General features: G+C 41.4%; 1 long non-coding RNA gene across 2 annotated transcripts in view; it reads left to right on the top strand.

Moving 5' to 3' along the window:
• Window positions 1–24,146, top strand: part of LOC124805208 — a 46,569-nt gene that overhangs the window by 3,621 nt on the left and 18,802 nt on the right. The window contains exons 2-3 of one of the 2 annotated variants that reach the window (XR_007017407.1): window positions 4,976–5,084; window positions 7,664–7,777. This is a non-coding gene — a long non-coding RNA (uncharacterized LOC124805208). Of the gene's footprint in view, window positions 1–4,975; window positions 5,085–7,663; window positions 7,778–24,146 lie in introns of those variants that run through there. The other variant, XR_007017406.1, reaches the window with a different exon arrangement.

The following is a 24,146-nucleotide window of genomic DNA, read 5'->3' as shown; positions in this document are numbered from 1 at the left end:
AATAAAATTATGTTCAGATTCAGAATCTGAATCAGAAGAGTGGTATTGTCTGGTATGCGGTGACGCTTACACAGATTCAAATAAAGAAGATTGGGTCGACTGTTGCATTTGTAAGATGTGGGCACATGTAGGATGTGTTACAGGAGACACTATATCTTTTATTTGTATTAATTGTAGCTCAGGTGAAGACTGAATTTAATTGTAATGAAACCCACCAAATATTGATTCGTATATAAGTGCAATACTTTGTTAGATAGTTATTAAAAAGAGATAATTACGAAGTATATCTTAGATATAAATAATTAAATTACTTACTGTGATTGAAAAGTGCTATGATGATTATAAGCAGTGTTTAACTAAATAAAACTGTTAATTACTTAATTTTTAGATGCTGATTACTTAAAAAGTGTATTTAAGTTGATTTTTGATAAGAATTACATAATACCCACTTTAGAAAGATGTCAATTTTGTTAACAATAAACAAAGAATAAATGATTAGAGGTATTATTGTTTTTTTTATTGTCGTTACTACTTGCCCCGGTAGACGTTACAACTTGCCCCAAGCACGAGGTAAGTTGTAACACCGCACTTATTCTAGCAAATAATTGATTGTAAAATAATGACCAATAGTTATGGTATTACTTTTACTTGATTTGGTAGAGGGAGAGTTAAGGCATCCGTCCATCTTCATTTACACTCCTGGAAATGGAAAAAAGAACACACTGACACCGGTGTGTCAGACCCACCATACTTGCTCCGGACACTGCGAGAGGGCTGTACAAGCAATGATCACACGCACGGCACAGCGGACACACCAGAAACCGCGGTGTTGGACGTCGAATGGCGCTAGCTGCGCAGCATTTGTGCACCGCCGCCGTCAGTGTCAGCCAGTTTGCCGTGGCATACGGAGCTCCATCGCAGTCTTTAACACTGGTAGCATGCCGCGACAGCGTGGACGTGAACCGTATGTGCAGTTGACGGACTTTGAGCGAGGGCGTATAGTGGGCATGCGGGAGGCCGGGTGGACGTACCGCCGAATTGCTCAACACGTGGGGCGTGAGGTCTCCACAGTACATCGATGTTGTCGCCAGTGGTCGGCGGAAGGTGCACGTGCCCGTCGACCTGGGACCGGACCGCAGCGACGCACGGATGCACGCCAAGACCGTAGGATCCTACGCAGTGCTGTAGGGGACCGCACCGCCACTTCCCAGCAAATTAGGGACATTGTTGCTCCTGGGGTATCGGCGAGGACCATTCGCAACCGTCTCCATGAAGCTGGGCTACGGTCCCGCACACCGTTAGGCCGTCTTCCGCTCACGCCCCAACATCGTGCAGCCCGCCTCCAGTGGTGTCGCGACAGGCGTTAATGGAGGGACGAATGGAGACGTGTCGTCTTCAGCGATGAGAGTCGCTTCTGCCTTGGTGCCAATGATGGTCGTATGCGTGTTTGGCGCCGTGCAGGTGAGCGCCACAATCAGGACTGCATACGACCGAGGCACACAGGGCCAACACCCGTCATCATGGTGTGGGGAGCGATCTCCTACACTGGCCGTACACCACTGGTGATCGTCGAGGGGACACTGAATAGTGCACGGTACATCCAAACCGTCATCGAACCCATCGTTCTACCATTCCTAGACCAGCAAGGGAACTTGCTGTTCCAACAGGACAATGCACGTCCTCATGTATCCCGTGCCACCCAACGTGCTCTAGAAGGTGTAAGTCAACTACCCTGGCCAGCAAGATCTCCGGATCTGTCCCCCATTGAGCATGTTTGGGACTGGATGAAGCGTCGTCTCACGCGGTCTGCACGTCCAGCACGAACGCTGGTCCAACTGAGGCGCCAGGTGGAAATGGCATGGCAAGCCGTTCCACAGGACTACATCCAGCATCTCTACGATCGTCTCCATGGGAGAATAGCAGCCTGCATTGCTGCGAAAGGTGGATATACACTGTACTAGTGCCGACATTGTGCATGCTCTGTTGCCTGTGTCTATGTGCCTGTGGTTCTGTCAGTGTGATCATGTGATGTATCTGACCCCAGGAATGTGTCAATAAAGTTTCCCCTTCCTGGGAAAATGAATTCACGGTGTTCGTATTTCAATTTCCAGGAGTGTAGTAGCAATTTCATCAATGGATCTCAAGATATATTAGATTTCATGAAAGCTGTTACAACAAGCCCCTCGCTCCCCTACTTCGGAATCGAGACCTATTGTCATATCAGTTTTATCAATAACGTCACAATTTGCCGAACTTGCAGCTTGAGTTGTGACTAATTCTGTTTCACGAAACGTTGTCTCTCTCCACGCCAGCGAGGGCATTTGATGGTCTGCAGCGTATGTAGTTTGCGGGGAGTGGACAGTTATGGAATGACCTGTGAGGAATCCGTCCAGCCCGACGCAGATGACTGCGAGATTAGGGTTTCCTGCTGTAGTGTCTAACTAATACCACCGATTCAAAAAAATGGTTCAAATGGCTCTGAGCACTATGGGACTTAACATCTATGGTCATCAGTCCCCTAGAACTTAGAACTACTTAAACCTAACTAACCTAAGGACATCACACAGCACCCAGCCATCACGAGGCAGAGAAAATCCCTGACCCCGCCGGGAATCGAACCCGGGAACCCGGGCGTGGGAATCGAGAACGCTACCGCACGACCACGAGATGCGGGCACCGATTCATTGTCACGAAATTCTCTGGTATGAAATAATATAAGTAAAGTGCGTTCAGAAAATACTCAACTTCAGTATAGTGAACATATCATAACTAATGAAAATCGAGTCAAGTCGGTACTCAGACCCGAGGTTTCTGCTTGTCCCAGCATTTATGAACGATTGCCAGAGCTGTCACGTCATTACACCTTCACAGCCTTTAGTTCCAGTGGCTGCGTTCATTTTGTCTCAGTCAGATCAATTCAGTTTATCTGTGGCCCTAGTGTAGGGAGAGCCAAAGTTCTCTACCACAACTTTTTCCCAGTGGTGTTGTTGTTACATATTCACTGTGAGAACCTCTGGCTATAGTTTATGAAAGTTCAGTGATAAATAATGCATTTTTGCGAGATGGAGGCATGCTCAGATAGCCTAACTGTTAAGGCTGCTGCTCGTGATACGCGGGATATCTAGGTTTAGCCCTGATTTGGAACAGATTTTCGTTATTCACTACATATTCCTTCCAGGGCAGCTTGAAGTGTGACCAATCCCGTATTAGGAAACGTTGTCTCCCTCCATGCTAGCGAGGGCATTTGACGGTGTGCAGGTTATGTAGTTTGCGCGGAGTGGACAGATGTGGAATGACTTGTGAGGAATCCGTCCATCCCGACGCAGACGCTGTTCTATTGTCGATACAGATGAACCCACAACTAATGCAACGGTGCAGCGTCGATCCACCACACATATGACGAGTTCAGATTTTTAAGTCTATACGGACAGGAAAGGGATATTGCAACACCCGCTCTGATAACCCACGTGTGTCAAGTCGGTCAACAGACAGAATTCTGTTTGAAATCTCACATGCTGAAGATATAGTAACTGACGTTTACCAGCATACTGGCTCTTATTACGACTTCTGATTTTCGCTTTCTAGTTAGTCACTGATTTATCATGGCTTACCGTAGTAGCATTCTTCCTCTAATCTGTTAACCACGTCTTCAAAGTATGGATTTATACGAGACGTTATTTCTAGGTGTTTGTTTTTAGCTGGAGCAACGAACAGCTTCTTTTGTTTCATAACGACAAACGCTAAAATGACGTCGTATACATGGTGATTTAGCTGCCCCTACTTGTGGGTTTCATGTAGCCTGCAATGCCTTAAAACACCACATGCCACTTTTCATATTCATTCGCTTGCTTCGTGAAAACTATTAACCCTACATAAAATAAGATTGGTCATTTTTGTAGGAAATTTAGTGTAGCTAAATTCTGTAATGGCATATTTTTTGTAGTAGGCTGTTTAGGTTTTTATATTGGTAACGCCACGTAGCGCTCTGTATGAAAATCACTGGCTGTGCTGTGTGCAGTCTGCGGCTGGTTGGCATTGTTGGAATATTCGCTATTGTAGTGTTGGGCAGTTGGATGTGAACAGCACGTAGCGTTGCGCAGTTGGATGCGAGCCGCCAGCAGTGGTGGATGTGGGGAGAGAGATGGCAGAATTATGAGAGCGGATTATCTGGACGTGTGTCCATCAGAGACAGTAAATTTCTAAGACTGGATGTCATGAACTGATATATATATTATGCCTTTTGAACACAATTAAGGTAAATACATTGTTTGTTCTCTATTAAAATCTTTCATTTTCTAACTATGCCTATCAGTAGTTAGTGACTTCAGTAGTTAGAATATTTTATTTAGCTGGAGTATTGGCGCTCGCTGTATTGCAGTAGTTCGAGTAACGAAGGTTTTGTGAGGTAAATTATTCATGAAAGTTATAGGTCATTGTTAGTCAGGGCCATTCTTTTGTAGGGATTATTGAAAGTCAGATTGCGTTGCGCTAAAAATATTGTGTGTCAGTTTAGTGTTGATCAGAATAAATAAAAAGCGCAATGTCTGAGTACGTTCAAATCTGCTCAGCTGTTTGAAAATCAAATAACGTAAGGAGTTTATCAGCAGAATCATTCACAAATTTTTCTAAGGGGAGGTTTCAGTTCTCGCTACAGGCCGTAGTTTAGGAATTATTCAAGAAATATGTACAAAAGTGACATTAAAACGCGTTGCCAGTCGAAACGGTTGCCTCCATTGGATGCGTATCCCAGTACAAAATTTAATTACACTAAATTTCCTACAGAAATTTCATCTTGAGTTTTCTCCATAGGATTCATAGTTCGCTCGTAGCGAGCAGGAGAATACAAAAACCTCGCTCGTGGTTTTCGTAGGCATTGTGAGTTGTATAAAACCTATTATTACGGGCACGTGAGTCTCCTTGTACATCTTACATTCCACTAATTTCTATAAAACTGGAACGTTGTTTTTGCCAACAGATGTTTTTGCTGACCTTCTCGTTCTGCCCTTGCCGGCGGAGGGTGCATCCTCAGACAGCGTGGGCTGTATACGTCCGCTGCCTCCATGGAGATATTCTGCATGACTACCGTAAGTTGGTAGCAAACCTACAAAATATATGTTTATGGTTACTTTAAAAAAGATCAGAAACAGTTTTTGAGTGTCTTTAAGACAGAAGGAAATAATATTTCTAATACAAAAGAACGATAGTAAACGAAACGTGTTCTTGAAACTCTTTTCCGTAACGGTACTCCCTAAAACTTTAACCAGGAGCTCCTTGAGTTGACAGCAATATCTTACTTAAATTAAGATTTTTTATGTACAGGGTGGTCAAACAAAGGTGCATAATACTTTCAGAGTTGGTGGTACTGATCAAAACAAGAAAAATAACTCCAATCGACATGGGTCCCGAAACGCATACTTTCTGCTGTAAACACGTGTTTACAGAAGGTGTTCAACGGGGCGTCCATTCACGACAGTGCATCCCTCGCCCCTCTGGCTTCAGGACTTACGCAGTCTTTGAAATACATCCTGTCGTTGTTACACCTGCTATCACTGAATACGCCACACTGTAGTGTCCACACATCGTTGATTGGCTTGACGCAGCCCAGTTCCTTCAAGCTTTCGCAGAATCAGAAGTCCAGAGGATTGATTTTTGGCGAACGAGTAAGCCAAAGTGCCCCCCCCCCCCCCCCCGACCAATCAAGCGGTCCCGAAATGTCTGTACCAGATGTTCGTGCACATTGGAACGGAAGTGTGCTGGTGCGCCATCATGCATGAACCACATTTGTATTCGTTGTTACAGTGTCACAGCCTGCAGCAATGTACACATACATTAATGAGAAAGTTCAGATAACTCCCCCGTTAAACTTCGTGAGAGCACGTATTACCCTATTAATCTATCGCCAAATACGCCTGCCCACACACTGATTGAGAATCGGTGTTAATGCCCTCTTTCCTGAGCTGTTTGGGGCTTTACATCTGTCCATACATGCTGGTTATGGAAATTCGCAACACTATCTCGTGTGAACTCTGCCTCGTCGGTAAATAAAATCTTGGATGTGATCCGAGGACCAGCTTCTCACTTCTGCAACAGCCGTTGACAGATCAATAATTCAAGAACAGTCTCAGTCGCATTTATTATTGTTATAATACCGCCAACTGGTTTCAACCCGACGTAGGGGTCATCTTCTGGGCGTTGAGATAGTTTCCTGCCGTTATGTAGACAGGAGTGACACCACCAGCAGTCGACCAATGGTGTAAACGCCCAGAAGATGACCCCTACGTAGGGTTGAAACCGGTTAGCGGTATTATAACAATAATAAATGCGATTAAGACTGTTCTTGAATTATTGATTAATACTAATCGCTGCTTCTCTCCACAACCCTGTTGTCCAAAAAGCCGTTGACAGAGTCATCGTCTTCCATGATGATCGTGTGGCCTTAGGGCCTGAATGCGCTGTTGATGACATCGGTACAGCAATTGTTCGTTAAGTACCCTCCCCCCCCCTCGACAAGAGAGTGAAGCATATCTTCTGGTGCTGCTTATCGCCTCACACTGGTTCCAGGCTATTCTTCCTCTTACATCTCTATGTCGGGCGTGTGTCTTCCACTGTCAGTCTTCCGAGGTGCAAGAGTACCTGTGTCCCTTAGACGCTGGACACGTCTGCCAACAGCTTATCAGAGGGCACTCTGCGCTGTGAGTATTACTCATCCTACTTCGCAGTAGGATATCAAATCCGCCATTTCACTTGTCGAGTTGTAGGCTTCCATCGCTAACAAGTGGTGGAAGAGAGAAAATGTAAATGTACTACTCCAGTTGTACGAACAAACTGCGCAATAACAGTGAACACTTAAGTTAAAATGGCTCACATGGCTCTGAGCACTATGGGACTTAACTTCTGAGGTCACCAGTCCCCTAGAATTTAGAACTACTTAAACCTAACTAACCTAAGCACATCACACACATCCCTGCCCGAGGCAGGATCCGAACTTGCGACCGTAGGGGTCGCGCAGTTCCGGACTGTAGTGCCTAGAACCGCTCGGCCACTCAGGCCGGCAACAGTTAAGTGAATCCTCGTTTGGGAGAAGGTAAAGCACCATGCGTACCCATGGGTGACAGTTCTAAACAATAAGCCACACAAACGCGACGAAAATTAGCCTGCAACACGACTTGAATCTCGACACATATGATGGAGCGCCAATGCAACGACTGTGCTAATATCCGCAACGAAGCGCAGCGCTGCCCTCCCTATAAACACGTGCTTATCTCGGGAAGTATGCGTTTCCGGACACATGGTTACTGGCAATATTTTTCTTGTTTCGATAAGTAATACAACCTCGCAAAGTATTCGACACTATTTTTTGAACATCCTGTATATATGTCATCCCAAACTGAGTCTGTAATACGTATACCTCAATTTTTTTGTACGTATATCTGCTTCAGTTGTATTGGCGTAGCTAAATCCTACCCGATGTTCTTCCATTGACTTCATATTCCGTTCTAGTGAACTTGTTATCGAGGAAACTTTCGTCTGTAACATTAATCCCATATTCTGTGGATTCCTTCATTTCCTTTGTTCCTATTATTCGTTGCGTAGCCTAAATTCACACTTAACATTCTATTGAGAAACAGCTGCACGTGACGTATTATTTTTCTAACTTTTCCAGACGAGATGGCATTCATCTTCACCACTGCCGAGAATCCCAGTGACGACCTGGTCAACCAGATACGGACTGAGGTCGATGCTCGCCCTGAAATCGACGTATCCAAATTCCAGAAAGTCAGTTTTTAACCAGTGTCGATCCAGACAGTAAATAAATGAATTTCAACATAAACTACCACAGTGTTTAATTATATACCCTATTCCTTAATTTTGTTAATAGTTTTTGGTACTCAAGTGGTTAACTTATGTTTTCGAAAGAGAATCCTCCCCAGAGGAATGTATTGTCGATTAATAAAGTTTTATCATGATCAACATCTCGTCATTGTACGTATCTTTTAGTATATCCTACTACTTGACGGAGAGCCAAGTTATTCGTGGTGTGGCCTCAGAGATGCTGCAAATCTGGAAAAGGGTTCTTCAGTACAACACCGCTGCCAGGATTCATCATCCTGCCATAAAACGACCAAATATACATACTGTAAGGGGTCCGTAGGCCCTTACTATAAGTTTGCACTCGGCACAGGTCGATAGGGCAAACAATCGATTGTGTCGTGTTGCGTGAGCGAGTGTGAGTTGAAGTCAGATCCGGGTTGCGGGCCGAGCCGTGCGGGGGCCGGTTGCTGTGATACAAGACTTACCAACAAAGGGAGTGACCATCGCCGCGGTTTAACCCCTTTGTGTTAGAATAATACGGGAAGGTGAAGAAGTATAATTACAATAGTTATCAGTGATATTTCTGTGCCGATATTTGTGGTTTCGCGTCTACCGCGCCAGCATCATTTGGATTGCAGTGTTTGATTGCAGTGTTGGATTGTATTAGCGTGTGACGACTATGAATAACGAAGAAGCCTGTGCTGAGATTAGCCGTTATTAAATATGTATGACGAAGGCAGTGGCTGTCTCCTTCTTTTTGGTGTATTTTTGAGACGAATATAGGTCCTTGATTAGTGAAGCTGTGTTGGCGTTTCTTCTTGTCACCGGACATTTCATTATTACAGCATTTGAGAAGGACAAAATGGAATGTAACAACTCCGTAGCAGTCAAATCCGATTGCCAGCCCCATTAGGTAGACGGTCACACTAATTAATATTTATTTGGGCTGCTATTCAGATCCCAATCGAGCAGGATACATAAATCGGAGGTGTTACACCCTTGGCTCACCATGAAAGGACAAGTGCAATTTTCGGACGAATCGTAAAGAACAATAGGTAATTCTATCTTGCTTAACGCGAGAAAATATTTTTTCCAATTTCGGGTCGAGACAGAGCATAAACTTTGAAATCGCGACAAGAAACAGTGCATTTTGAACAATACAAAGTAATAACATCTTACGATTGTGACTAACCTTTTTCCTTGCCATATTAGATAAGAATAATAGTGTCAATAAACTGTGTTATAATGTGCAAATGCGTAAATCCGCGCGAAAAACTGTGAAAAGTGAACACTAAAGAAAGACACGTGTGAACATTAAAATAGCAAAACGAGCCAAGAATTCGTCACGAAAGTTTTAAAGAAGTGTTTAGTGGTAATATTTTGACTGAAATTGCTCTTTGAATAGTGAAAATCGGACAGCTTCTTGTGGACCCATAAACTGTTATGCGGACGACAATTTATTGTCGCGGCGCAATTGTTGAGTGACGTCACGCAGACCAGTGTAGCAGTTGCGCCAAAGAGCTTCGATCCGCGAGGTGATTTCACACGTCATCCCGACTACCTGTGCAAGGAGTAGGTCAAGCACAGACGCACTACACCGCCGGTCTTCAGCGCGACTTCAAGACACCGAGCGCTGACCTGGCATCTAGCGGCCGAACTACTAACTACGCCCGCCTGCAGCGCCACGGAGCGGCCGGCTGAGAACTACATGGTCCCGCCACAGCGAGCAGCGCGACTTCGAGACACTGAGCGCCGACCCGGCATCTAGCGGCCGAACTACAACTACGCCCGCCTGCAGTGCCATGGAGCAGCCGACGGAGAACTACGACTACTCGCCACAGATCTTCAGCGTGACTTCACGCGGCTCCGGCAGCAGTACAGCGCCACGCCCACTTCAAACGTCAAAACATCGCAACTTGTGGTAACGTCAGTTGGTGAGTGGAGACGACTGGTTAGCATAATATAAAATTGCAGTGTACTGTTTTCGCGGTAAATAAACAATGGTAAACGGAATTTCACATTAGGAAAAGTGCCCAATTACAGTAATTTCCGAAAAGTTTGCAAAACATACTCTGAAATATAGCATACTTATTTATGCATACTTCGCTGTCTAAATGGTAATTATACAGATATGGTCATAGTTTTTGGGGATTTTACATTTATTGAATTTATGAGTGGTGTGATTTATCTTGTTTTGAACATTTTACATGAGCTGTGTAAGTGAGAATTGATATTTGAAGTTATTAGGTTTTGAGAGTTGTTATGTTCGGTATTCATACGTATTGTACCAATTTTGGGATTAACTGAAAATACTGCAGGTACTGTTTGGTTAGTTTCATGGTAATTAGGAGTGTTTTGGGTTACTAGAGGTTATTTTGTGTTACTTGCCTGTGCATTAAAAATAAACCAAACATGTCTACTGAAGATAAGCAGGTTTGTGAGGCAGTAGTTGAAAGCAAAGGGATAGGACAGGAAGACAGAGAGGATTCGGGAATCAGTGATTATGGAGTGTCATTAGATAGCCCATTAGCACATTCAACTAGCTATCCCAAGACACCGGGACAAACGATGAGAAATAAGTCAGTTTCAGAGGATGCAGATAAGTGGCCGATGTTGGTAGACTTGATAAAGGAAACTAACGCATCATTAGAGAAAGGTCTCAGAGAATCATTAGAGAAAGGTTTACAAGAAACAAGAGAATCACTAAAGGGTTTACAAGAAAATAACGCATCATTAGAGAAAGGTTTACAAGAAGCTAGAGAAAGGGAAGAAATATTCCACAAATCATTAAAGGAAGATTTACAAGAAACTATAGCACAAGAGATCAAAACATCGCAGATGAAGATGGAATGTAATCTGAAGTAGGAAATGCAGGAGTTACAAGAGAGAGGAAGCTACAGAAGAGCGTAGACCAAGTCCAGGGAGACATGGAGAAGATGGAAGAAAAGTTGATAAAAAAGATAGAAGACGATCTTGAAGAAACTAAAGGCGAATTGGGAGAAAGGATCGCCGAGGTAACGCAGATGCAGAAACAATGCAATGATGCAGTTAAGGGAATAGGAGATAGGCAAAACCAACTGGCTGTCAATCTGAGAAATGCTATAGCTGTGCAACAAGAAGAGGATAACAAGAGGGTTGCAATGGAGGTCAGGCAATTACAACAGGGAGTGCATCAATTGGAGAGCAAGACAGAAGAAATTGATAAACGAATTAGCAATGCCACTTTAACAGTTGGGGAAGGTAGAGTCGTTACCTTGATGAGCAGTGATAATCGGTACATCCAAAATAATACAGGGCAGAAATTTAGACCGAAAGGAGGGTTGCACCCAATGATATTTATGAAATGGTTAAAAGGAGTTTTCCCAACACATTTTAAAGACTCAGACAAGCTTCAATTTGCAATAGATAGGATGGAAGCTGAGGCCTTCACTTGGGGAGTCAGGAAGAAGGAAGGGACTACTAGTTTTGATGAGTTTGAAGAGGAATTCTTGAAGAAATACTGGTCCAAAAGTCATCAGTGTGCAGCAATTGAGGACCTACTCCATTGCAAGTCACTTAGTACATGGAGAGGAACGTTGAGAGAGTTTGCTGAACATTTGTGGGAATTGAACGAGACCTTGGAACAACCCCCGAGTGATGACGTAATGATGTCAGCGATAAAAAGAAGAATGAGCCGGAGAATGCAAGAAACTGTATCCGGGAGCCTAATTAAAGATAGGGAGGCCTTGATGGAAATACTGGAACAGTTGGAATCTGTTCGATCACAGGAACACAATCAAGCTAATGATCAAAACCGAGGGGGAAGTAATGACCCAAGGAATCATTTTGGTAATTCATCTAATTGTAGAGGAAGAGGTGGGGGCCATAGGTACAGGAACCAAGGTGGTGAACGGCAATGGAGAAATGATTGGAGAAGGAGTGAAGAACCAAGAGATCATGAGAGAGGATGGAATAGGCGAATGAATGACACAGTGCATATGGAAGAGGCGGAGAGACCGGAAAACTGAATGACACTCCAGATGAGGTCCGGTCAGGAGTGAGAACTACAAGGACCAGAGTAAACCTACTAAGACACGACAATGGTGGAGATCTGAGAGAAGATCTACTGGAGGAAAGAAGTAAGATTCCCAAAGAACCCATACTACCCATGATAAGGTTCAAGCTATGTGGACTGAATATCGAGGCATTAGTCGATACAGGAAGTGAAGCATGTGCAGTATCCAAGAGGTTATATGAACAGGTACTAAAAGCAAACATTAGCTTGCCTAGTTTCCCGGTGAGTGGAGTGAGAATTGTGAATGCGTTGGGTGCAAGGAGTAAACCTATTAAAGAACAAGTGTTGATTACCTTCGAGATAGAGGGAGAAGAATACGAAGCAACAATTTTGGTGGTGGCTGGATTGAACACATCAATTATTTTAGGGATAGATTGGTTGAATGAAGATGATGCAGTGATGCAGTAGTGAGTTTTGATGAAGGTACTATCAAGGTCAAAGGAAGAAAGGGAGAAGAGAAGAGGTTAAAGTTTGCTGAGGGGAGTGCAATCGAAGAAGAGGAGGAATTCAGAAGAATAAATTTGTGTCATGAAGAGGAACCCACCATGGGATATGGGGAAGAGGAACTAGGAGAAGAAGTGTTGATATACCTTGAGGGATTAGCACGAGAGGATAGACATAAAGAGGGTAAGATCAGTAAAAAGTTGGAGGAGATGACACACCTAGATGAGGGGACTAAGAGGAAATTAGCCACAGTATTATACAGGCATTGTAAGGTATTTTCTCAACGGCCAGGTATCATAAAAGGGGTGGAGTGTAATCTAAAGAACCATAAACCGTTCAGTATAAAACAGTATTCCATTCCCCAGGCGAAACGAAGAGCAGTAGATGATGAGATACAGAGGATGATGGACCTTGGTGTTATAGACAGGGCCAACAGTCAATATAACAACCGCCTATTTGTTGTTGATAAGAAGGATGGAAAGGTGAGGATAGTTTTGGATGCACGACCAGTGAACAAAATCATCGAGCCGGAGTGGGACAAACCTGATACTATAGAAGAACTGATTCAAAAATTCCGAGGAGCAAAGGTGCTTAATAGTATCGACTTAACTGCTGGTTACTGGCAAATACCACTGGCCGCAGAATCCCGCCAGTATACAGCATACAGTATACGGTTATGGAGGAAGGTGCTATCAATTTGGAGTGTTGCCATTTGGGCTTAATGTGTCAGTGTCTGAATTCATAAGAGCGATGGATACTAGGCGAGGAGTTACTTAAAAAGGTCACCGTTTACGTGGATGACCTCTTGATAGCAAGCGAATCATGGGAAGAAAATTTGAATAGATTGGATGCAATCTTGGCAGCTTTTGAAACCGCAGGGGTAACTGTAAACCTGGACAAGTCGGAATTTGGCAAATCAAAGATAAAATTCCTGGGCCATATAATGTCCGAGGAGGGTATCTATCCTGATCCTAGTAAAATGGAGGCTATTAGAAATTTTCCGACCCCCCATAGTAAGAAACAGTTGTGAGCATTCTTTGGGGTTTGTGAGTTTTATAGAAAATTTGTCAAAGGATCCGTACTTAATGCCCCGGGTATGAGAGAATTGACCAAGGTGAGGATGCCGTGGCATTGGAGTGCAGAGTGCCAAACCGAGTTTGTGAATATCAAGGAAGCACTATATAGTGCAGACATATTGTACCACCAAGATTTTTCCAAGGATTTTTATTTAGGAGCAGACAGCTCTGACTATGGACTAGGAATACATTTGTACCAAATGGAGAGGAGCGGAAATGGTGAGAGTGTAAGAACAATAGCGTTCAGTAGCAGAAGTTTAAATGCTTGGGCGAGGAAATATTCGATTACTGAAAGGGAGGCATTGGCAATTGTGTGGGGATTTAAGCGTTTCCAGTATTATTTGGCAGGGAGGCATGTGAAAGTAGTGACTGACCATAAGGCCCTTACATTTCTGACCACAAGCAAGTTGAGGCATAGCAGACTAATGCGATGGGCCCTGGCATTACAGGACTATGACTTCGAGATAATTTATGAACCAGGAGCAACACATGTAATACCTGATGCTTTGTCAAGATTACCAGCTGACTCGAGAGGAATGTTGGTGGACAGGCCAGAAGGAGAAGGAGTTAGAATTAACCTGATGAAAGGAGTACAGTATGAAGAATTCATAAGGAAGTTCCTAAAGAATGTGCGAAGGGAACAGAGCGAGGACGAGAAATTAAAGACAATTAAAACCAAATACAGGTGTGCAGGAGAGGAAAGAATTCGCACATTTTATTATATTCATAATGGGATACTTTATAAAAGAAACAAAGAGAGTGAGGAGAACTGGAAACTCTGTGTGCCTGAGCATGTGGTAGAAAAATTAATTTGGTATACACACCATAGTAATGCGCATTATGGACCAAAGAAGTGTCTGGAAAAGTTGAAGTTAGATTGTTAATTCAACAACATGGGAAGGCGTATACGTAAGATACTGAGTACATGTGACACCTGTCAAAAATCTAAAACGACTACAGTACAGCATAAAGGATATATGCAACCAATTGTACCAACAGCAATTAAGGACATAGTTGCAGTGGATCTCTTTGGGCCACTTCCTGCCTCACAAGGGAATTACACACAAATCTTAGTAGTGGAAGAACTGGTTTCCAAGTACATAAAATTTTACCCGTTGAAGAAAGCCACTAGTAGAGCCATCATTAACCATTTTGAGAAAGACTATTTTCAAAAGGTGTGTATTCCTAAGCGAATTTTGAGTGATAATGGGTCACAATTTAGGTCAAAGAAGTGGACAGAGATGCTACATGAGCACAGAATAGAGCAAATTGCCATTTCTAGGTATAGGCCAGCTTCTAACCCAGCAGAACGAACAATGAAGGAATTGAACCGTTTATGCCGAACATACTGTTATAGGAAGCATGTGAAACGTCCCCTTTGAACAATTTATATAGGACTGTGCTTAACCTGACACACAATATTTTGTTAGCGCAACGCAATCTGACTTTCAAAATTCCCTGCAAAAGAATGGCCCTGACTAACATTAAACTATACCTTTCACAAATCACTTACCTCACAAAAATCTTCGCTGCTCAAGCTACTGCAATACAGCGAGCGCCACTACTGCCAGCTAAATAAAAGATTCAAACTACTAAAGGCACTAACTACTGATAGGGATAGTTAGCAAATGAAAGATATTAATAGAGAACAAACAATGTATTTACCTTAATATCATCACATATAAATATAGCAGTTCATGAAAAATTTGAAAACTCCGCCATCTCTCTCCTCACATCCACCACTGCTGGCAGCTCACCTCCAACTGCGCAACGCTACGCGCTGTTCACAGCCAGCTGCCTAACACTACAATGGCGAGTATTACAACAATGCAAAGCAGCCACAGACTGCACACAGCACAGCCAGTGATTTTCATATTGAGCGCTACGTAACGTTGCCAATAAGAAAACATAAACAGCCTACTTACATAGAGAAAACATAGACAGCCTACTTACATAGAGAAAACATAAACAACCTACTTACATAGCCCCCATGCTCCCCACAAAAAATTTTACAAATTTTTTTTGGGCAGTGGCCAATAATGATTTGATAAAATTTTTCATAATTACAATAACAAAGAAATCAAATGCACACACTTATTGATACAATGTTGGTCAAAAGCTAAAATTTTCTCACAGTCCATAAAGACAGTCCTGATCATTCATCACGGTAAAATAGTAGTGTTTTTCTCAAAGTCTGAGCAGTAGAAGAAAATGCACACGGTAGTAGTGGATTTCCATGCAGTCTTGACTCTTGACATGCTGACGGGTAATGGGCCACAACAGAGCAAACCCACAGCAGAGTCATTCGACGGTTTGAAGAAGATTGGTAGGTAGGTCATCACAGAGCAGACCCACCGTAGTCCTGGTAGAGAGTATGGTACTGGTGGGCCACCAGAGGTGCAGACCCACTGCACTCCTTGTAGAAATAATGGCGTTGGTAGGTCATCATAGATGCAGACCCACTGTAGTCCTTGTAGAGATAATGGTATTGGTGGGCCACCAGAGGTGCAGACCCACTGTAGTCCTGGTATAGACGGCCAGCAGCCATCCGTTGCGACTGTGCAGGTGCACAATCACCATCGAAGATTCTTGCAGAGAATATAGCAAGTCCATAAACCACCACTTGTGCACTCAGAAAGTTTTTGGAATTGTCCTTAGATCCAGCAATGCTGTTATCCAGTCCCTTGCTGAATCATTAACACACGTGCAAACACTATCAGTCCCTACTTCTCACATATTGTCCATGTACTATGACCAACAGAAACGTGTGCAGTGAAATGTAACTAACAAGTTAATAATATCATGAACTGGTGACAATTACAATTTTTATAACATAAGAATACAATAACATAGGTACAAAACACATCATTAAAAACATAACAATACAGATAACATTTGTAGCAAAACAGGCTTTACAAAAGAATAGAAATAGACATATACATCTGTGTTACAGGAATTATGACATAAGTAGATACATAAAATAATGAGAATAGTTTTCGAAACATTAATTTCACACATCAACATTGAAACAGAACAGAATTGTAAACATCTTTACAAAGAAAATAACATATTATTAATGCAACTTATATTTGAGGATAACAGTATTCCTCCTCATAGTGAATATAGCTTAGTATTAGAAGAGAAAAAAATTCTATGAAACAGTACACAGAGACAGGAAGAAAACAAATACTCAAGGGTACACAAACACATAGTGGGATAACACCAATAGGAAAGGACAGGGTTCGTTTTCAGTGTAACATTTGGTACTGCAGTCCAACACAAAACTTCATATATCTTTCCTCTTATTTCATCCTTTGTTTCCACCACAAAAATTCTATCTAAGCATGCTTTCTGTATTTATATGTTCACACATTTCTTACCTCAACATTTATTTCCAAGAAAATCCTACGTAAACCTGTTGTCCCTAAACCCTACTTTTTTGCTCATATCCTCTTTCAAAATACTTTTTTTTTGGCCAAACCATTTTCTTATAGCTTCTCAATGCATTTCTTCCAATTCATCACATCTCGTTCTCTCATATAGCCTACCCCATCTTAAGCTAACTTAAATCTACTGAGCTCAGATATATATACCAAGGGACGAGGCAATGCAGCATCACATAACAAATCAACACAAACAGCAATGCAAAAAAAATGCAAATTGGCAAAGCTAGCAGCATAAATGAGCAAAAGTCAAATTCAATAACACTATGCCTGGCAAACAGCAGCAACTTATACCTAAACATGACATAGCGCAAGCAGAAAAAATATTACACTAAAATGGCCATGTCTAATACCTATGTCACATCTTAACATTAGAGTGATGCATCACAATTTATTCTACAAAAGAAATTACCAAGTACTTGAAAAGAAAATTATGAATGCAGTTACTGGTATTAGTCCCTTCTTATTGTTCTCTCCATTCCAAGAGCTCCTTTTTCGAAGAATGAGGATCAGAAAATAATTATTTAATAAATCTGTTGACAGAAAGTGTTCACATTAGCAAATGCATTTCATTTTATAAAAGCAATGCTGCAACACAGCTAAAAAACAGGTATCAAATGAAATAAGCAATTACGCAAACCAAAGCATAAAAATATCATTCAATAGTCATGTGACATTTCATAAGTTAGTAGAAATTCTCTCAACTCTCGTAGAAAGACGCTTGTCGTAATCAGGTGTGCAGATGTACGAATATTTCCCATCAATTCATAAGCATTTCAGTAATTAGCACAAAGTGCGAGTAATCATATGTTTTCAAGTAACGAGGGTGTCGCATTAGCGATGAAAGGCACACCCTAATGGCTTGTTCTCCAGGTGTTTGACACGTCCCACGTCCCCTTTTTTTTTCTACCTGTTCCGCTGAAAAGGGCTCGCAATAATGGCTTTTTCTCCAGGCGTCTGACACAGCTGGGTGCCCGCGACGCATTACGTGCAGGTGGTCACTTAACTTTCTTACGGAAATATTTACCGCTACAGTGACAGCCTCACATAAAAATATTTCACAGGTCAAGAATTAGCGTTGCAAATCTGTAGAAACAAAATCCTATAAATATAAGTGTCCAAAAAAATGTTCAGTGGCATTGTGATACATTCACACATAATTCACACATGTCATAACTCTTAAAGTACGATTCTTGGTTTCCAACATCCTTTTTCACAAGTCAAGAGTCCCTACCCACTATTCATTACTCCTTACCTCATTACACATATACGTATCCATCGACACTCGTCAATATTTCGTCATTATAAATATGAAGCATAATCAAATAACTCATATAGCCTCAGCCTATTAATCGTAAACATACCTCAGCAGCATAATACACATCGTCGTCGTAAAAATAACATCATAACACCTCGGTCAAATCTCAAAATCGTCGTAGCTTCCTCCAATAATTAAAAAAATTCTCTGCTCATGTCAAAAGTGTCATCTGCCTCAACGTACTTTAAAAATCATGAATCCATACCAAATACATCATTCAAAGCTCTCATAGTATCACAATGGTTCCAAAAACATATGAACAGTTTACAAAGTACAGACAAAATACAATTTCATAAGTGTGAAGTTATCCAACTGTGTAATTGCGTAAACATCTGTCACTGATGTAATAAAAAAATGTTTATCTCTCAGTTAAATGATCAGATAGCTGTGTAATTTGTGTGTTAGAGAAATATGGTACCGATGTGTAAAGTTGTATAAGCAAATACCACATTAGCTAGGGTTCCTTGTGGTTGCCACACACATGGTACACAAAGTAGACGTGTACCCCCCTGAGGATAAACGTAATTATACCCTCAGGTGTTACAAATTACAGCAATGGAATGAAATGTATCACGGAAAACTTTCTTTGTAATTAAAAAATCTTTGAAAATAAGTGTTTTAAGTATAAGATTAATCACTCAAATGCGTGTCCTGTAGCGCTAAATGCGCGTCTTGCTGTAAGATAATTCTGTGGAACTGTCGTAGTTATCGTCCTCTGTAAGCAAAGTTCTGCTAAAGTCAATGTACTTACCTCATGATACACAAAAGTGAAATGCTTTACGTATAGATATCTTAGTTATTACGCTTATTGCCGTGATGAGGAAAGTACTGTACAGTAACGTATTGTTATGCCACGAAAAAGGCTGTCTCATTGTTGCTATACCACAAAAGTTACTACTAAAACATGTTTTTCTTCCTAGAAGAATTCAGAAAACTGTGCAGATATAAAACAGATACACTGCAAAAGCAACATTGTAAATTGTCACTCATTAGTAGCGTCGTGATAAAAATCGTGTAGCTGTCACATAAACTAACCTCTGTGTCATCTGGTATCTCTCAGAAAGCACTTTAAATACAGAATGTATTTTCAGGTAACCAAAATGTTGCATTAAAAACTCATTAGCAGTACTGGTAAATGTTCTAAGTATGTGAGCCTTGTAGTCGTTACGTAATCGTGCAACAAACAAGCAAGAATGTACACACACAATAACACTGTGACGTCTGTTCACTATAACAATGCATTCGTCATTTCTGTTTAAATAAGTTCTCTTGGTTCTTGATTGGATATTTAACTTCAAACATTGTTGCATGGTAACAGTTTCTAAAGCATACTAGTAACGTGAAGTGAAACGTTTTATGGCAAAGACAAAGTTAAAAGGCAGATTATCTGTCAATAAATGGTTTTACATGAGAAATGTGGTGTAAACCTTTACTCTTCCTAGTACGCAGAATTTCAACTTGAATGCAATTATCATGCGGTATTCGTCCGTAAAGAATACTGGAATCTTGCTCAAGGTTAGCGTCAATGTTATTTTTCTCTGAGCCAGCCGGCGCAAGCGGCTGCCTGCGGTGTGAGTCATTGTCTGTTTCTTTGTTGGCGCGCGTCGTTATTGGGATTAGGAGACCTAACTTCTACAAATTCACGTTGTCGAAAGTGCCCTGCTCTGTTTGAATCCCGCCAGTTCTGATGCAATTCAGGTCTGTCGTTACGATCACATCGTCTGTCGTCATGTCGGTAGTTCGTGTAGTTTCTTTCTTGTCGGTCACATGGTGGAGAATTTCTCCCTGAATCGTAACTGCGCGCTGGTCCGTTGCGTCTAAAGTTATTCTGCCTCCCTTGATAATAATTGTTTTGGTTCCCATATTGTCTGTTTCTCTGATTGTCTCTGTGATAGTCATTACTACGGAAATGCGATCTTTCTCTGTAACTATTATTACTCTGCCAACGGTTGTCGTACGGGTGGTGTCTATTTTGGTCACGATTTGCGTTGTAAGAATAGACCAGTCGTGTCCGGTTATTGTTTCTGTCGTCACGGAATTGTGACGGATGTGACATGTAATTGTTGTGTCCTTGTTTTCGCGTTCCGCGATTATCAGTGTCAATTTCTAGTTCTTGTAACAGTCCCTGAAAAGCTTCAATGTCGTCTTTGCAACGTCCTGCTAAAATAATATGTCTCAAATGTTCGGGCAGTTTGATTAAGCAAATGCGGATGAGTTCTGAGGGGCTGTATGGGTTTGACAGGTACTGATTCTTGTGCAACATGTCTTCAAAATATTTGACAAGACTGGAAAATTCAGATTGTTCGAAATGTTTCATCATTATGATGTTATGTTTTACGCGGTCTTGTGTGGCTTGAGACCAATATGCTGAGAGGAAGGCATGGTAAAATTCTCCTTCACTGTGGCAATCGTGAATTACCGATCGCATTCTTACAGCTGGTTCATTCTCCAAGTAGCCACACATAAATTCTAATCTGTGCTCCAATGACCAGTTGGGAGGAAAACAATGAGAGAATTGATGGAGCCACGCTTGTGGATGAATGTCGTTGCCAGAATTCTTAAATGTTTTGAATTTACGTGTAGTAATGAACAGCTTATAGTCAAAATCATCGTGTCGGCGAGTAGCATATCGGTCATTGTTACGTCGTGTCGGCGGTTCCATCTCAAAATTCGGTGTACCTTGCCAATTTCTTTCATAATTACCGAAATGCCCTGTGTTATTATTTTGTGGCTTTTGCGTATTTCTAAGTTCCTCTTCCCGTGTTGGAGCGCGAGTGTCCTCTGAAATACGTAATTCTTGTATTACCTGTGTCAGCTGTTCTTGTACTTCCCGGATTTCTCTTTGGTGTTGCGTATTAATTTGATTCAGATTTTGTTTCAGTTTCTTAATTTGTTCGCACTCTTCTCTGTCATTAAAGACTACCGGTTTTGTGTCATTCAGATTATCATCTACCTTCGTAGATAAGTTAGTGACCTGATCCGAAAGTTCGGCTACTTTCTCTGATAATGAACTAATTTCCTCCATGTGTCTTTCTGAACCAATTTTCAGAGTATCTACTGTGTCCCTTAAGTTTTCCTGAGTTTTTGCAAGTTGTGTAACCGAATCGGTAGATGCAACTGAGTCAATTTTAGCCCACAAGGTCTCATGATTTTCATGAACAATGGTTTGCAGTTCTTTTATGGCTGCTTCGTGATTCTGTAATGCATTTTCATGCCGCGAAAAAATAGGCTGAAAATGCTCACAAATTTGTGTTTTTACGTCATTACACACTTTTTGACATTTCGATTCAATGTTATGTAACTCAGTAGTTAAATCTTCACGTGTTTGTTCAAGTGTGGTGTCTAACTTCCGAAGATTTTTTTCCATTGTGTCTAACTTTTTAAGATTTTGTTCCACTGTGTCTAACTTTTTAAGATTTTGTTCCACTGTGTCTAACTTTTGAAGCTTTTGCTGTGTTTGTCTCTGATTTTGTTCCATTGTGTCTAACTTTTGAAGCTTTTGCTGTGTTTGTCCCATTTGTTGTATTAATTGTAATAACAATGCATTGGTGTCTGAAATATGTTCCTCAGTGCTTTTCGGCTGTGAATTTGCACCGGAAACATTCACATTTTGACAAGCAGAAAATGTGTCTTGACTTATTTGAGAAAACGGTGAGGATCCAAAACCTGAATCTACAGTATTTGCGAAATCGTGTCGTGTCATTTCGGCTTCCTGAGGCGAGCTATTGCCGACCGATCGATCGATAATGCTTCCCTCTTCACTAATTGTTTCACTGTCCACGCCATTGTTTGCCGCCCGCTCCATTTCCCTATGCACAATTACCAAATTACTACTTTGAACATCAGTTAATTCATTATTCGGTGGCGCTAACATACTGCTTTCATTTTCACTGTCATTTCTCAGTTTACTTTGGAGCCTAGTATTACGTTTTTCACACGCCATTATTGTCACAGTATTTCACACGACAACACAGAAAAACACAATTTGAAGAGCAAAATAAAATAACGTAGCAATGGAAATAATGTCTAGTTAATTGCAGCTGCGAAATACTTGGTGCAAATCTACATGCATGCCACAACTGTTTTACTCTACAACAATGAAAAACTACAACTACAAAGGAGATTCTCTCTACAATTACGCGCTAGCAATAAACAAAAGCTACACTAAATACACAAACTACAAGAAAAAATCAGAAGATTCCAGTGAGGTATCCTCGGCTAAGGGTCGACATATGAAACGTCCCCTTTGAACAATTTATATAGGACTGTGCTTAACCTGACACACAATATTTTGTTAGCGCAACGCAATCTGACTTTCAAAATTCCCTGCAAAAGAATGGCCCTGACTAACATTAAACTATACCTTTCACAAATCACTTACCTCACAAAAATCTTCGCTGCTCAAGCTACTGCAATACAGCGAGCGCCACTACTGCCAGCTAAATAAAAGATTCAAACTACTAAAGGCACTAACTACTGATAGGGATAGTTAGCAAATGAAAGATATTAATAGAGAACAAACAATGTATTTACCTTAATATCATCACATATAAATATAGCAGTTCATGAAAAATTTGAAAACTCCGCCATCTCTCTCCTCACATCCACCACTGCTGGCAGCTCACCTCCAACTGCGCAACGCTACGCGCTGTTCACAGCCAGCTGCCTAACACTACAATGGCGAGTATTACAACAATGCAAAGCAGCCACAGACTGCACACAGCACAGCCAGTGATTTTCATATTGAGCGCTACGTAACGTTGCCAATAAGAAAACATAAACAGCCTACTTACATAGAGAAAACATAGACAGCCTACTTACATAGAGAAAACATAAACAACCTACTTACACATGGTTCACGGAAAGAATATCTGGTAGAATTTGAGCGGGTCAGGAATCACCTCCCACATGATTCTACAGGGTTTGCACTATGTGAAGCATTGCTCAATCAAGAACCCGACAGTATTTTTCGTGAGTTATTAGTCTACCCACCAGGAAGTTCATTGACTTGGGAAAGGAAATTGGAGCTAGTGGAATCAAGTATGAAGGAAAAGGCTAGGAAAAGACAGGAAAGACACGACAAGCTAGTGAAACCGATAACTTACCGAGTGGGACACTTGGTACTAGTAAAGGTTCATCCAAAATCAAAGAAAATAAACTCTGAAATACATAAATTCAACCACGTTTGTAAGGGACGATACAGGATTATAAACATTGGTCATCCTAACACTGTGGAGTTGGAATATGCACAGACAAAGAGAGTGCATGGTAAGGAACATGTAGAAAACATAAAAAGGTACTACTCACACGAGAACAGAGATAACCCACATGACGAAGGGGAACTCGATTAGGGCAAATGTCTGAAATGAGAGTGTTCAAGCTCCTTGATGTAGTTGGGTAGGACATGTTTAGAACATTTAGTTGTTAAACGGACATGTGAAAAAGGAAAATGTTTATTTACATTGTTTTTTCTGATATATTATAATTAGAATTGCGTATTTCATATCGACAATTACCTGAGAATGGGTACAAAACCTGTAACAACTAATTTGTAGTATAATATTTCATATGTCATGTGTTCAAGTAATAATTTTTGATTGTATGTTGTGTGTTTCATTCAATATTGGACTATAGAGGACTATTGCTGTTTGATATAAACATTGTAATTTGGACAATGCCATGTTTATGAGACGTAATAACCTTTTGTAGAAATTATTGTGGAGGCAGCTCACTACTGGAGTCGATGGATTATTCGGTGAATTGTACTTTCATTAATTATTTACACTATTTGTTTTGTTCAGATGTAGCAATGTCTAATTCCCTTGCCGATTCTTTTACGCCAGAGGCTCCAAAGAACTTCTAGAGGGCGGGGATGTAAGGGGTCCGTAGGCCCTTACTATAAGTTTGCACTCGGCACAGGTCGATAGGGCACACAATCGATAGTGTCGTGTTGCGTGAGAGATAGTGAGTTGAAGTCAGTTCCGGGTTGCGAGCCGAGC

The sequence above is a fragment of the Schistocerca piceifrons genome, chromosome 7, assembly GCF_021461385.2.
Source record: "Schistocerca piceifrons isolate TAMUIC-IGC-003096 chromosome 7, iqSchPice1.1, whole genome shotgun sequence".
Classification (NCBI taxonomy): domain Eukaryota; kingdom Metazoa; phylum Arthropoda; class Insecta; order Orthoptera; family Acrididae; genus Schistocerca; species Schistocerca piceifrons.
The sequence above is the reverse complement of the archived record's forward strand: the minus strand, read 5'-3'. Positions and strand labels throughout refer to the sequence as shown.